The following is a 14,772-nucleotide window of genomic DNA, read 5'->3' on the forward strand; positions in this document are numbered from 1 at the left end:
CAGTGGAATAATTTTCCCTGCAGTGAAAAGGTCCACAAATTGATTTTTCAGCCTTTGCCCTCCCGAGATACAAATTCAAATATACACAAGCCAGACCATCACTGGCAGTATGTATATATTGTTCCTCAAGTGGCTTTACAAAAAGGCAACATAAACAAAGTATTAGATGTATATTAATGATAAAAGTTACATGAAAAAATCACTGAAGCACTGGGGATTCCATAAAATTTCAAATAAAAACTCTGCAAGTCTTGAAAAAGATCCCACTCTGCTATACTGGAAAACCTGAGAAGATTGAAAGTATTTCCTCCCTTATAAAACAATGGAAGGAGTTAGATCTGTTGTTCTGTGGGAATCCCAAACAACCAAACATTTTGCTGCTATATTGTTAACATTGTGATATTTTCACGAATCTTCTTGCTCAGTGAATGCTCCATACCCTAAACACTTCATCCCGCCCCTATATTATAGGAAAGAGTGCAGTCTCAAAGAAAACCAGGACTTAAACAACTGAAAGAAATTTCTGGAATGGCACCTTGAAATGAAGCCCACAGGTAGAATACATTCCCTCGAGAAAAAATACCTGTAACTGTCAGCTGCATTCTGCTGAACTTCCTGACTGCAGCCTGGAGAGTTGATAAAATCTGCTAACGAAGTGCCTATTTTTAAGCTAAACAGCTATGACAACAAAATGCTCGGAGATATTTTCAATATACATGACATTTATTTACAAATAGAACTATTTGTACTCAAAAGCAAAAGAAAAAAAACACAACATTTAGTTCTGGATGACTTGCATCAGATACTTTATTTTGAAGTAAATGTAAAATGCAAATTAAATTCCTATGTTATTGTGCATAAGATTTTTACAGCATAAAAGACATCCCAATTTTACATAGCTCTGAGCATCATCCTAGAGAGAGTGTGTTGAAAAGTGGCTCTCTGAGCTACTGCCCACTGTGATTCTGGTCAAGCCATCCTCCCTTTTTCTCTCTTGAAAGTGACTGAACATTCTTACTTGTGAAAAAATGAGATCATAATGAACAAATATTTAACAGCACAATAAACTGATGTGACTTAATGCAGCATATGGAAAGCCATTTGCAGGTCTAGAGCACCAGCAAATGCTCAGTCCCATTTTTTTCTCATACAGAACATGAAGTAGTGACCTGCAGTACTTGAGAAGAGAAATATGTGAGGCCACAGCTGTGGGCACCCACTGTTTCAGAAATTTTGTACGCCATAAATAATTATAACCGGCACTTTGCATTTTTATGACCTACTTTTTTTTGACCTGATAGTCAGAATGGTTTGCTGCCTCAAAAAGAGCACGTGTATGTAACTTGGAGTTTGCTGCAATATCTTCCAGTCACAACAGCCTGAAGTGGTCTCAGTTTGACAACTTTTACAATGTGACAACTTACAAAGTTGAAATACACCAGTCACTTCAAACAAGCATTCAACTGCGTAAGATAAAGATTAGATTCTTACAACTTTTCTTTTTAAGACTATTTGCATGTTTATTAATCTTAGATCAGAACTTGGAGCTCTGTTTGAACACCAAGCTGTCAGTCCTTTGATACACAGTAAAAAGCTCTTTGGTCTCTTCACTCTTTGAACTGCAACTGCAAAACTGAAGATTTTAATGGGATAATTTCTTACCCTCTTCTTTGAGATTAGAAAGTTACTTCAAAAGTTGCTAATATTTTTTTCTCATTTTTAATAATTATTGCTTATTCCTCTATAAAGCATTTTACTAAGAGAATGTTGATTTTGTTTGAATGTGGATTTCCCTTGAAATATCTCTCCCGCTAGAGACAGCAGCCCTCTCTTGCCAGAGAAAGTCTATACTAACAACATTTAACTTTTTTCTCTTTCCTTGAGAATTAGGAAAATTATTGCCACCATACCAGCTCTCTTTAAAAATCCTGCAGCTTGTGCAGATACATACCCTTTCTGGCATATCCCAACCTATTCTGGACTCAAAGTACTACAAAGTCACCCCATTCGAGCCCTCTTAAGGACACTGAGCTCTTTGCATCCCTTTCTGCCTGGCAGGAATGCAGATGCCTCAGTACTTGAGATGGTTTGGTCAAAAGAAGTTTGGCACTTTTCATACCTCCAGCTGTACAGACCAAACTCTACCCCCACACCAGCATAAAGAGGAATCGAACTCCAGTTTAACCATGTTGGCAAATTGCAGACCATCAGAAGCAGCTGACTCCTGGCTGCATTTACACTGGGAAATTCAAGTATGTTTGGCACAGTACCTTGCTGGTACAGAATTAGCCTGGTTTGTGATAGTAAGAGATTTAATCCATGAGGAGAGTTGAGTCCCTAAAAAAATGACTGTTCTGGATCAGTTTAAAAAGACTGTCAGGAACACATTTCCTCTAGTTAAACATCCTCTGAAATAAATAAATACAGAATTACAAGATGGAAAACTTATACAGTGTTCCTTTCATGGACTATCAAAGTAAGGGAGAAACTAAAGTCATGCTACTGATTTGCCTACCACTAAATTCTCTTTTGACATTTTCTGGTTAAGTGTTGCGAGTGTTCCAGACAGCAATCCAAACTCCTGCAACTGCTTTCAAAAGTTTAAGGACTCCATACTGCTCAGAGGCTCTCAAAAGGCTGTCTGAGTTTTACATTTCAAGCCTTCAGGAACAGAAATATAATCCTTTACAATATTTAGCAGTCTTTTAGTTCTGCCCCAAGATTCTGAAGGGAATAGCAAATAAACACGGAAAGGTCTCTCACAAACTTTCTTTCTCTTTGCTAGTGAACTGTCTCATTCAGATTTCTCTTTTATTGGCAAGCCCCAGTAGTCAAACCTGTACCCTATTAATAAATTCACTGCATTTTCTGCAATATCATTACATGCCAGTAATTGCCTAATCTACAGCCACAGGTGCCCTAAAATACTGTGAACCCCAATGGTACCTAATTATTTACCTGAAGCCAAATTCTGCTGTTCAACCCACAAAAACATTTTTCCAGTACTAATTTTCACTGTAGGTATTTGTTATGGCAAATAACCAAGCTGCTGATCTTTAGTTCCCCTCCCCACTAACAATTATTTTGACTCCAGGACATCAAAGGCTGTGATTTAGAGGCAAGGGGAGTATATTAAATATATGCATGAAACCTATTTTTAAAGCACCAGTACTCTCCACCCAAGCATTAGTTTAACCAGGTGAGAAAAACAGGAAAATAAGGAGGTTTGTTTGACCAATTAGAATTAACAATGCTTTTCAGATATTGAATGAGTAATAGTTACTGTACATCAAAAAGTTTGCAAACCAGAACTTAATCCTAGATAGTGGTAATTATTATTGAAAGACTGTTGATTTCAGGAGAATACTGCACTCCTACAAAGTGCAGGCAAAGAAAAATGGTGTTGAATTAGTAAGCTATAGGGTAAGGTATGAATTATTTACCGAGCTTGATTCACAGGCATAATTCTTCTCAGTCAAGCATGCAAATCACATCAGATAATTCCACACAATCATGTGATTACTAATTTCATATCCAATTACTTCATCAGTGTCTGTAGCTGCATTATTGAGGCGTACAGATCTGATAATATTCCTGTTTACATATTTTACAGACAGTAGTACATTTTTGGAGTCTGTGCAGATACTTAAAATAGAGTCTTTTATACTTCAGATATTAAGATAAGGACATACGTTCATAACAAAAGTTTTCATCTACCTGTAGAATACCTGCACCTTCTATCTTCCTGGAGTGTGTAAGGCATAAATGGCAGTGTTACACATCAGAGGGGTTTTTGGTAACGTCAGACAGAATATTTCAGCCCTTGTTTGATGGAGGGTGGAGTAGCCTCTTACTTAAGTCCTAACAAATGCTACCATGAAGCCTTAAGCAGCAATCAAATTAATGCTGCTGCTGCTATATTTGATAGATTGCTAATTAAGTTTCCTTCTCAAAGGTTTTTTAGCTTTTTGTGCAGGTAGAAACTTAAGAAAACTGTATTCAATATTCAGAATTTCTACGACAGTTACATTCAACACACAGGTCTTATTTGCAGTTTCTATGACTACTGGAGCAGCACTAATTTCTTCAAATTAAAAGGAAAGAGAATTCAATTTGTATATTTAAATAAGAACAGGCACAATTCTCTTTGAAAGGTATTCCAGCAGATAAAGCATATATACATCTACACATATATCTCCATTTTAATGCAAAAATACATGCATATATCTTCAATTTCAAAGATTTAACAAAGCAGAGCAAAGCAGAATCAATTTGAACACATATTTTTTATGCAACATTAGGAAATTTTAGCCAGTATTGGAAGCGTTCTACTTTTATCTTTTAAAAATATTCACTACAAACCATGTGAATTTCTTTAGTTAGATGAAATGAAACACTTAAAAGAGCAGCATAAATATTGTTTTCCTTTGTCAAAGAATTTCCTGTGCATCCTATATGATTACAAGGCTTAGGATTTTTTTCCCCCTGTATCACTTACAACTGGCTATATAATTTGAACTCCCTGAATCTAACACAAGGAAGCATTAATACATATATACAGCTGTTGTGAGATTATGACTCAGTGGTTTCAGTGGTACCAGTCACGTATTTGTGTAATGTCTTTCTTAGTAACTCCAGTTCCATTAAATATATTGTGGTCTTAGCCACAAAAAGTCTAATGACATCAGAAAAGCACACTGATAGAATAACCAAAATTCACCATAGCCACTGAAGGGATTTCTAATCAAAGAAACTAGTTATTTTTTTATGCTGTTCCTATACCTTTACTTGGCTTTAACCCATCAGTTTTTTAAACAAAAAATTAATTTTACTGCATTTCAAGCATGTACCTGTAGTGGTTTCACAATCAAAACAATCCCTCAGACAAAGGAAATTTCAGGTACAAAAAATTACTCCTCGATAAGTCCCATTGCTGTGCAACTGGGCAGCCACACAGCCCCCACCAGCCAGGCAGCCATCACACAGGACAACTTGCAGCCCTGGACAGCCCGCACAGCTGCTTGTTAGGGAATGACTTCTGGATAACCACAGAGCCTCCCAGCAAACCAGCTTGAGGTCCTTGTTTCATGGCTCACCTGTCCAGTCTCCATTCAAATACTGATGGAGTGACACAAAATACGTGTCTGTAAAATCAACATTTTTTTCGAGGAACTGCTGTTTTGCCAGAAAAATCATAACTAGGTTTAACATTAAGTACTGGAAAATACATTAGAAATTAATTTTATGATTTTAATCAAAACGTTACTCAATCCATCCTTTTTCCTCTAGTAATTCTCTCATCACAGCTTTCCTTTGTGTCAAATTACTTCTTTTTCCTTAAAAAGCCCTTCAAGAGGGAGCAGGAAGTACAAAAACCTTCTTGTAAGGCAGAGTGGAGGAATGTTCTCTGGGTTCAGTGAACACCCTACATTAAAAAACATTCTGCAACCATGTACTGGCCATGTACTTCCAGATATACCTTAAGAGGCACAAAAAGCTTAACAGCTAACAGTGAAAGATTCTTTATCAACCCCTTATTCTTTATCAACCCCTAAACTCTCAATTCCATGTGTCAGTTGGGCAGCTGTGTGCAGACAGCCTTTCTTACCTTCTGGTGGTCCCAAGGAAGAGAAACACGTTTGAAATCACTGCTCCACACAATGGAACACTTCAGGGCCAATCAGTTGTTCTGAAATCACTCTTAACACAGATCTGGGCAAGCTAAAAGCAAATAAAATATTTTATTTGAATATTTTAAGAACACATAACAATCATCAGATTAGTTGGGAAACAGAAAAAGGAAAAACCCATGTTTTCCAAGCACTGATATGTGTACTTAAGTTAGATCACTAGGTTTCTCTCATCCTACAAGATTTAGTTTATACAGGTACCCCACATCATTCCTGGCTGAAGACTGTGACACACATCCTATGTCCTATGCCTTCCATCTATATTAATGGAAAATGATTCAGACCAAGAAGCCTAAATTTTACCAATTTTTGGTAAAATTAAAACAAAATTCCTCTGCCTTCCATTCTTCTCCCTCTCCCATCTCCCCACCATTTAACATCCAAAAACAAGAGCAGGCTTTATGATTGCACTCCACCTTTTTCTCTCATGTGCCACCTTATACTTGGTGGCACAACATTCATCTGAACTTTTTTGCCCTGTCTGATCTGATGGACAAAAAACCTCATGAGTGCACAGGAGGAAAGAGCATTCCCTTCACTTTATTATGCCCATCCATCAGTCTTATTCCAATCTAGATGGAAAAGCAGCATTTAGCAAAAACTGTCCATATACAGTCTTGCCCTTTCCATAGGTGCTCGAGAAGAAACTCTCTGCAGTTGACATTTGTAACCACAGTGTAATTCACTACAAACCTCCATAGACACTGAAGTATTTTTTTCCAGGAGAAGTAAAAGCTTAAGCAATGAAACTTTCGTTTTTTCACAGATCTTGTGTGAATATATCACTGCGCTGCCATCAAGAACAATCAAAATATGCCAGTATATCTGCACATGATGACCAAGGTAATATGGCCATTGAAATTTAGATATTAATCTTTTTCCCCATGTAATTCACACAAGTCAGGGTAAAATCCACACCTTTCAAAAAACTTCCTTAAGTTTTTGAGCCTCAGTGCAGCAAACACCTGTTTACAATGATGGAATTGTCCCATCGATTTTAGTTATACACATTAAACATCTTTTGTTGGATTGGAAACTTGGACTTGTAACTTACTTTCGTCAGCAAAATCGCTTTCACTGGTTATCAAATAGCTCTTGGATCTGGCCATTCTTTGGAGAATGGATCAGATAAAAATAATCACTTGCTTTGGGGAAGAAAGTTGCTGGGTTTGCCTGCATCACATGTAATACATGAACCCAGCTAACACCATTCTGATTATGTTTCCAAGATATACACAAACACTTTGCTAGCACAGGCTTATCTCTGGCTCAAGGCCTAAATATAATTAGGGCTCTAGGGCAGAAATGGAAGAGTTTTCTTTAATCTTGGCAATGGTAACACAGGCTGCCAAGCGAATATGAAGGCAGGAATCTTGACAAATGTGAAATACAAGAAGTTATCAGGCAATAATGGCATGTTGTAAGCATGTCATGTGGCTTGTTTGTATAACAGCTCATAGAAGTTTTTACACAGCAAAGCCCTTTCCTCAGGAGTTAAACAGAATAAAACTGACTACTGATTAGAACTTGCCATTTTACTTAGAAAGCTGAATAAGTTCATGTGAAAAGCATATATGTGAGTTAAAAATAGCTAGGTACGTAATTTTTGACATCCACCTATTAAAAGTGATGTTATGCTTTATGTTAAAAAACCTTCAGTTCTCTTAATTTCATTAAAATTATTATCAGAATTTCATAGGCAGGGAAACCCATGACTTCAGGAGAGGCAAAGAAACAAAATGACATGCAAAGAAACAGTAAAAGGATTTCTGAAGTCAGTCAAATGGTTTACATTGGGATAAACAATTTTGCCCAGTGTGAACTCAAAATGGCAGCTGACTTCAGTTGGCACAAACGTTGTTCTAAATATATTTCAGGAGCATCAGGTGTTTGCTGTGAAGATTTGTTTCCACATGGCAGAACTTCATCTCAATCACAGCATCATGGGCAAGTATCCTGTGCTCCCTATTCCAACTGCTGAACCATATGTATGACAGGATTTTTCCTTTTTTTACCAGGATTTTCTGGTATTCACTGTGAGGTGAATACCAGAAACAACTGCACACCAAGGCTTTTACACCCTGAATATATGCAGAATACTTCCTGCTGTCACCCCTTGACCCACTTCACTGACACAGACACCAAAGAAGGGGGTCTAACAGAGCTCCACACCACAGTGCTGACTGTTCAGGATTTTCTGAAAATGAGACACACTATCACAGATGGCTTTGTAAGGTCACTGCCAATGGCACTTCAGAAAATGAGATTTAAACTAAGGTACTTCCATGCTTTTACATAACATCTGACAGTCACAGGGTTCATAATGTCTTTGCATACACTGCTATGAATCTTAAAATTAATACAGAATTTTGTTGTAGATAGTCAAGAAAATTTGACATTAACACCTTGAAAGTAGTAGAGAAGAAAACATAAAGCATCCTCAGAATTCCAACTTCTTAATTTTATAAGGCTTTTCTTATGAAGAAGTCCAGAAAATCTCTTTTAATCTATTTACTTAAATGTCCTAGCAAAGCAAAAATTGATGAAAACTGTGTTATCTAGAGTTTTGTCATCAAATCTGGCTCCAGACAGATCCCTCCAGCTTACCTAGTCCTACTGAAACATTTATTATTGCTCTGAACATGCAAAAAAAATGGAATTCCTGATTAAGGGAACTCCCAGGAGAAAGCACTACAGAGAACAGAAAATTATTGAAAATCCAAAATACAGATTATAACCCTGCACAGTAAATTTATAAATTGATAGGGCCATTCTCACACTCCAGTGTATTTCATCAGTCCAGAGGAGTTACTTTCTATTACATTTAAATAATTCAGCTTGCAAAACTAACTCAGGAATGATGGTGGAGAGATTATGCCATTTTGAATTATTGGACCAGAGAAGATATGAATTTACTCAACTGCAGTAGAAAATAATTACTACTAGTCCATTTGGGACAAAACCTAATTCAAGATCTAAAATTCACAAGAATTTGCAGCTACTACAACTGACCTGACTTCTACAATTAATAAGGTTCTGAATACTGAGTAGACCTGGGTACTAAAAGGTTTCTTGCAAAAAACTACTGATATTTCATCAGCTACATCACAATCTGTTAGAACCTGTTAAAACCTGGGGGGTTTTATGCTATGATTTTGCACTCTGCTTGTGCTATCATCTATATTCTGGAGTCTGTGTTCTTTATACGTTTTCAGAGACAAATGATTCAGCACTGTTGACCTTCATGGGGTATAGAATAAAAGGGTCACCAAATCACACACAGTACTTACACTTTGAGGCCAACAGGTTCACTCTTTAATGAATTATTCCAGGTTTTGATATCTTCATACAAAAAAACCCAATGTTTGCTATTTTTTGTTAAAAAGACACCCTTCCTTGGCTACCACAGTTACAGAGTGACTGAAGTGGAGCACGTTTGATGTTTTGATGACAAAGATGAAAACTGTAGGCAGGAAAACAGAAAACAAAAATGGAACTTCAGTTAAAATTCCAGCTTTCATTTCCGTTTCACACACTGATCATATTCCTGGCCCTGAACGTGTCTTTTCTACTTTTTCCCTCCTCACTTCTTTCCTTTAATTTTATGGTCTGATTGCCCAAAGAGCTATTTTTTAGCAAGACTTAGTTGTTTCCAGCTTCTCTTTCCAGGAGCCTGTTCTCCAACATTAACAACAACAAGAAAAATGCAGTGGAGTGTTGTACTCATAACACACGGGGTGAGACACAGACTGAATGAGAAATCCTTGAACTGAAGGAATCCACAAATGCGTGCCCAGGCTTCCTTCTTGGTAACATTATACACTAAATAATACCACAGCTGAGAAATTCCAAGGTGTCCCCACTATTATTTAGTTCAAGGGAGACAAATACTTTCAGAGCACCTTGTCTCTGGCACTGTTACAGACGTCAGAATGGCAAACTGCCTCACTCAAAAAGGAAACCAGGGCCACTGCCAGTGACAGATGAACTGAGGACTTCCAGGGAGTTACTTAAAACATATTGGCAATCTCAACAAAAGCAGTACTTCAAAAAAGAGTAGAACTCAATGAGTCAAAATAAAAAAAAAGTTTGCAACAATTCCATGACATTTTTTTTTTCAATTTCTCTAAGGGGAAGTTATGAATTTTATTTGGTTTTACATTCCGTACTATTAATCATGAAAGGAAATCCATCAGACTTTTCAATATACAAGGTCTGTATTGGGTGATTTATGGAGAGATCATATAATTCTCATGCCAGAATTGGTCTCCTTATCTCAAAATAAGTATTTTGAGTGATCCCTGTTTCTACTGAATGTTTTCAAGAACACCAAGGAAAGCTCCCTGTTGAAGTAAGTGGGCACAGTACCAAATGTCAGTGTAATCTTTTTCACTTACACCATCAGCCTCACACAATAGCCTGAGCCATTAACAAGTTGCTAATTAACAGGCTGTTAATTTTAGCAATCATGCTGCGTATTACAGGTCTAGAACAAGGTTTACATGAGACTGAACAAAATCATTAAATAGAAAGCCACTGAAAAGTACTGAAACTATATAAATCATGCAAATCACTGAAGGCTGGCAGAGGAGTCAGAGATGATTTTACTACAGCCTCTGCTTATTCTTTCAGCTTTCAGTTTTGGTCACAGATGCACATGTCCATGCCCTTACCAGTCTGGCACAATACGGTCATTTATATTTTCTTAAATGACATAGAGAATGAAAACATTTCTCCCTTTTGTCACCTCAGGAATCATCACTCAATCTCTGATTCAGTAATCTTCAGCATCTTACTCCCTGATCTCCCAAAATTCCAGTTTCAGTTTAATTTTTAAAAATGCTGACACTCCCAGCCAGGGTATAAGAGATTCAAAAAAATTTCACCACTTAAGTTTAAAGCATTTAGAGCCTGCCTTATTGCTGTTTGCCATGCTTTGTTTTCAGCTGGTGACCATTTGTAATTAACACACTCACGCCTGTTGTGATCACGTTAAATAGCTTCACTCTCAGACTATTCGCAGCTGCAAAGTATGCTGAGGGTTGGTTTTTTTTCTAATTAAGTTTCTTAGTATGACTCACATTTGTGGAATCAGAGAAGGAAACACTTATAAAGCTGCATTTGTCAGGTTCCCTCTCCCCTAAGCAACCCTGTATCCAGGGATGGGGCCACATGCTGGAAAAGGCCCTGGGGGTGCTGGTCCACAGCAGCTGAACACGAGCCAGTGTGTGCCCAGCTGGCCAAGAAGGTCAATGGCACCCTGGCTTGGATCAGCAATGGGGTGGCCAGCAGGACTAGGGCACGGATTGCCTTTCTGTACTCAGCACTGGTGAGGCCACACCTCAAATCCTGTGTCCAGTTTTGGGTCCCTCGCTCCAAGAAAGACATTGAGGGGGTGGAGCAAGTCCAGAGGAGGCCAATGGAGCTGGTGAAGGGTCTGGAGAACAGGTCTGGTGAGGAGCAGCTGAGGGAGCTGGGGGTGTTTAGCCTGGAGAAAAAGAGACTGCAGAAGGACCTTACCTCCAATGGTCCACAGAAGTTTATAAGAGCATTCCCATTATTTTATTAATTTCTTGCTAATTGCTATACTTCAGTTTTGTACAGAAGTGCTTGACATAGTGACGCTTGTCCAGAGGAAGGATCTAGTTTCCAGAAAAAAATGTATTTACTGAAGAAGAAGCACATTATCAAAACCTAGATAAAATACAGATTTCATTGATGAGATCTATTTTTATAAAATCCAAAACATTATTGTCTGCAATTCCTAAATTATTTCAGGAAGAGTGCCAACATCATAAAATGCAAGAAACAATGATGAGAATCCCTCTTGCCTCTGTGGTGGCACAATACATTATTTTTGATGAACGAGGCAGGCTTCCAAAACTCCTTTTCAGAAATCCAAGGCAATACTCAGACTGAATAAAATCAAACTTGGCTCAGTGGTAGGCAGTTACAGTCCAGGGAAAAGAGCCTTCAGTTTCCTTTTCCTTTCCCAGGACACTTTTGCTTAATAGCCCACACCCAGAGGACCCAGGCTGTTAGCTCACAAAGCCATCTGCTTTTTAATCATCTGTGGGAACTATACGAGTACTTAACTAAGTGCTTTCTCCTTTAGTCAGCCTCCTAGTCCCAGATTTCTTCAGCTTTTCCTTCAGGAATATATTTCAATCTAAGCAGTTTCCTATGTCTGACTTGCCTTTACTTAGCAGTTAAGTAGTTTGAAGGACAGACAGATGAATTTTTTTCTTTTAAATAAAAGCTGCCAATAATACATGTTTAGATAGTGAGCACCAAATAAACTTGTGTTGCAAAGGTAAAAAAAATGAGAGCAAGAAAAGGCACATCCTACATTTGTTTCTATCTTTGCCACAAGAAAGAATCTCTAAGAGATGGCAGTAAACTTTATTACTGTGACCTTTTGTTAGTTCTTAACTTCAAGTGCTGGTCATTCCCTGCTCTCGTTTACAGTCTCAGCGAGCAGCATGAGGGCATGTGAGCCAATGAAAATCTACAGAACAGCCACTCAAAATACAGAATACTAATCTTTTTTAAATTTGTGTTTAGAGTTCTTTAAAACTGCATAGTTCTCCACTGGCTTTGACAGATAGCAGCATTCTTCTACATCACTTTTGAAGCAAATCATCAGCAGGAACAGCATCTATTTTTCTGTACCTCTGCCCTGCACCCCGTTCATGAGCTGACTTTCTGCTCAACAGGAGCACAAGTTTCCAGTGCAGATCTGCCTCATCAACTGGACAGCAAAGGAGGTATATTTAGCAACGTGTGCCAGGAACGTTAATAAATAAATTATATGATTTACTTAAATCTTTATTGTTCCTCTACTGTTCTGACCTCGGTGAAATCATTAGATAATGAAATACAAGTCTTTGCATTCACTTTGTTTTTTATCTTGCTATCTGGTGACATTCAAATAAATTGTCTTTTCCATTGCTACATTTCATTGCACAACATTTTTTACTGCCTTTGTCCTTCATTTTTCCTCACACTGGTAAACTTTTAACGTATGTGAAAACAGGGCCTATTTGCTGAGCCTTACACACCTTTAAAATATTAACTGAAAAAATCTGAAAACAAAACTAAACCCATGGTTTCATCTACAAATAAGCATAGACTGAATTACAGCCATATATGTATGAAATAAGAAGCTTATGTTAAGTTTCTCAGAAGGGTACCAGGAGCAATGATTCACAAGGCAACAAAAGATGGTAAATAACTATATTTTTTGAAAATACATAAACTGGTTCAGTTCTGAACACCCAGCTACAGTTTCAGTTATACACCATTCTATGGATCTGACCATGGAGTGGGAATGGATCAATTTTAAAGAGCTTAGGGAAAAGCACAACAAATATTTTAGAGTTATTAAGAATTTCAGTTTGTGAAAAGAAAAACTTCAAAACAGTTAGGGATAAACTGCATTCTTTTCTTGGGTAAAACAGCAACCCCATTTATATTATTTGCAAGGTTTAAGCATAAATAATATCTCTTTGAATGGTATTAGAGTGATGAGTTACAGCAAGCAGTGGCAAACAGCATTACTTACTAGTCCAGAATTCCCCAGATGTGCACTCTACACACCTACATTTTCTTCCCTATATTATCCTCAGTGCTCAGACAGGCCTATGGGATATATCCTGATAGCCAAACAACATGCAGGTAACTGAGCTGCCACATCAATTTTGAATATTTTCATTTCTCAGCAGTGCCAGGAGCAAGACGAAAGATTCCACATTAGAGTACTACAGGGAAAGCACACCAAAGGAAGACTGAGGGGACGTTAACAGGGATACACAAAGAAGGCATTATCAGTCTCAGAAAGGGCATTTTCCATCAGTATCAACAAAATCACACAAACCCATACGACTCTTACATTTCCAAAATAACACTGCACACCCTGGCAGGAACAGCCATTCAATGACTCCCTGCTGCTGAGACTGTGAGGGAAATGCATTCTTTCTGTGTTATGCATAGACAATTGGACAGAAGTGTTTCTTAAAACAACAGAAAGGTGAAGATGTTTTTAAGCGTATCCCAGAAACTAGGAATGGCTGTGAAACTAAATTCAGGGCTTACATAAAAGCTTTTCCATAGCTCTGTATTTTCCTTGAACAAATCTAATGCACATAGGATACTATTCCAGACCTACTGCTTTGTTGCAGCCTTCATCCCTTATAAAATAAGGAATAGACCCCAGTTCCTGAAAATGGCGAGAGATAATGCTCATTTTGACCATCTAGCTTTGGTCAGCTAAATTAGCACTGAAAAAAAGTCGAATTTGTGTCATCAATTAAGCGTGTATTATAAAATATCATCTGCTCCCACAGACTGAATTCAACAATAATTGTATTTGTTTCTCATCCAAATCTATAATATTTGTCCAGGGGCCTTGAAAAAAGGATACAATTTAGGATACACTATAAATTGTAAGGAAAGAAAGCAAGGAGAATTCATGTTACCATAAAATAAAATGGAAAATAAATGAGTCCAAAATAATTTGGATGGAAAAGGTATATGTGCTTTTGCTTTGTTTTTCTTGTGAATGGTTGGGAACTTTCTTCATTTCATTCATGTCAAGTGTTCTTAAATTTCTGCTTCCATTATTGCAGTGAGCAAGGAGCTGGTGCATCCACACTGTCAACAGCTCAGAGCAGCAAGTTTCCAAAACATCACTTCCAATTCTTAATTTAAGTCTGGCTGTTACTTAGCTTGATAAAGATTTTTTTTTTCATTTACCTTGTTCCTATTTCATCCCCTCTGAGGAACTAGTCATATGTGAATATTTGCAGCGTTGCATCTTCTTTAATAAGGAATTAGTCTCTATAGGGCAAAGAAACAACATGAATTAGACAGGGACAAGAAGAGGAAGAAATCTAAAGCTGCTAGAAGTTTTAAATTCAGAATAAAAATCTCTCAGTCTGTACAACTACATATCAAAAGTATGTGTTGTATAATTTGAAAGGCAGCTCAACATTAGATCTGTATTATACAATGAAGCATAAACTTATTTTTGCATAAACCATAGAGTATTGGATCTCATGTTCACAGACAACCAGAACTGAAA

The 14,772-nt window shown here is 37.5% G+C and overlaps 1 long non-coding RNA gene across 1 annotated transcript; it reads right to left on the reverse strand.

The window, feature by feature from the left end:
• Nucleotides 1-5,634: 5,634 nt before the first annotated feature.
• Nucleotides 5,635-14,530, reverse strand: LOC114057818. Its single transcript, XR_003571309.1, has 3 exons — nucleotides 14,445-14,530; nucleotides 8,981-9,153; nucleotides 5,635-5,721 (listed from the first exon to the last, which is right to left on the reverse strand). It is a non-coding gene; the product is annotated as an uncharacterized LOC114057818 (long non-coding RNA).
• Nucleotides 14,531-14,772: the final 242 nt, after the last annotated feature.

This window comes from Empidonax traillii, unplaced genomic scaffold (assembly GCF_003031625.1).
Source record: "Empidonax traillii isolate 1590-97213 ecotype Southwest subspecies unplaced genomic scaffold, ASM303162v1 scaffold148:size1803964, whole genome shotgun sequence".
Lineage (NCBI taxonomy): Eukaryota > Metazoa > Chordata > Aves > Passeriformes > Tyrannidae > Empidonax > Empidonax traillii.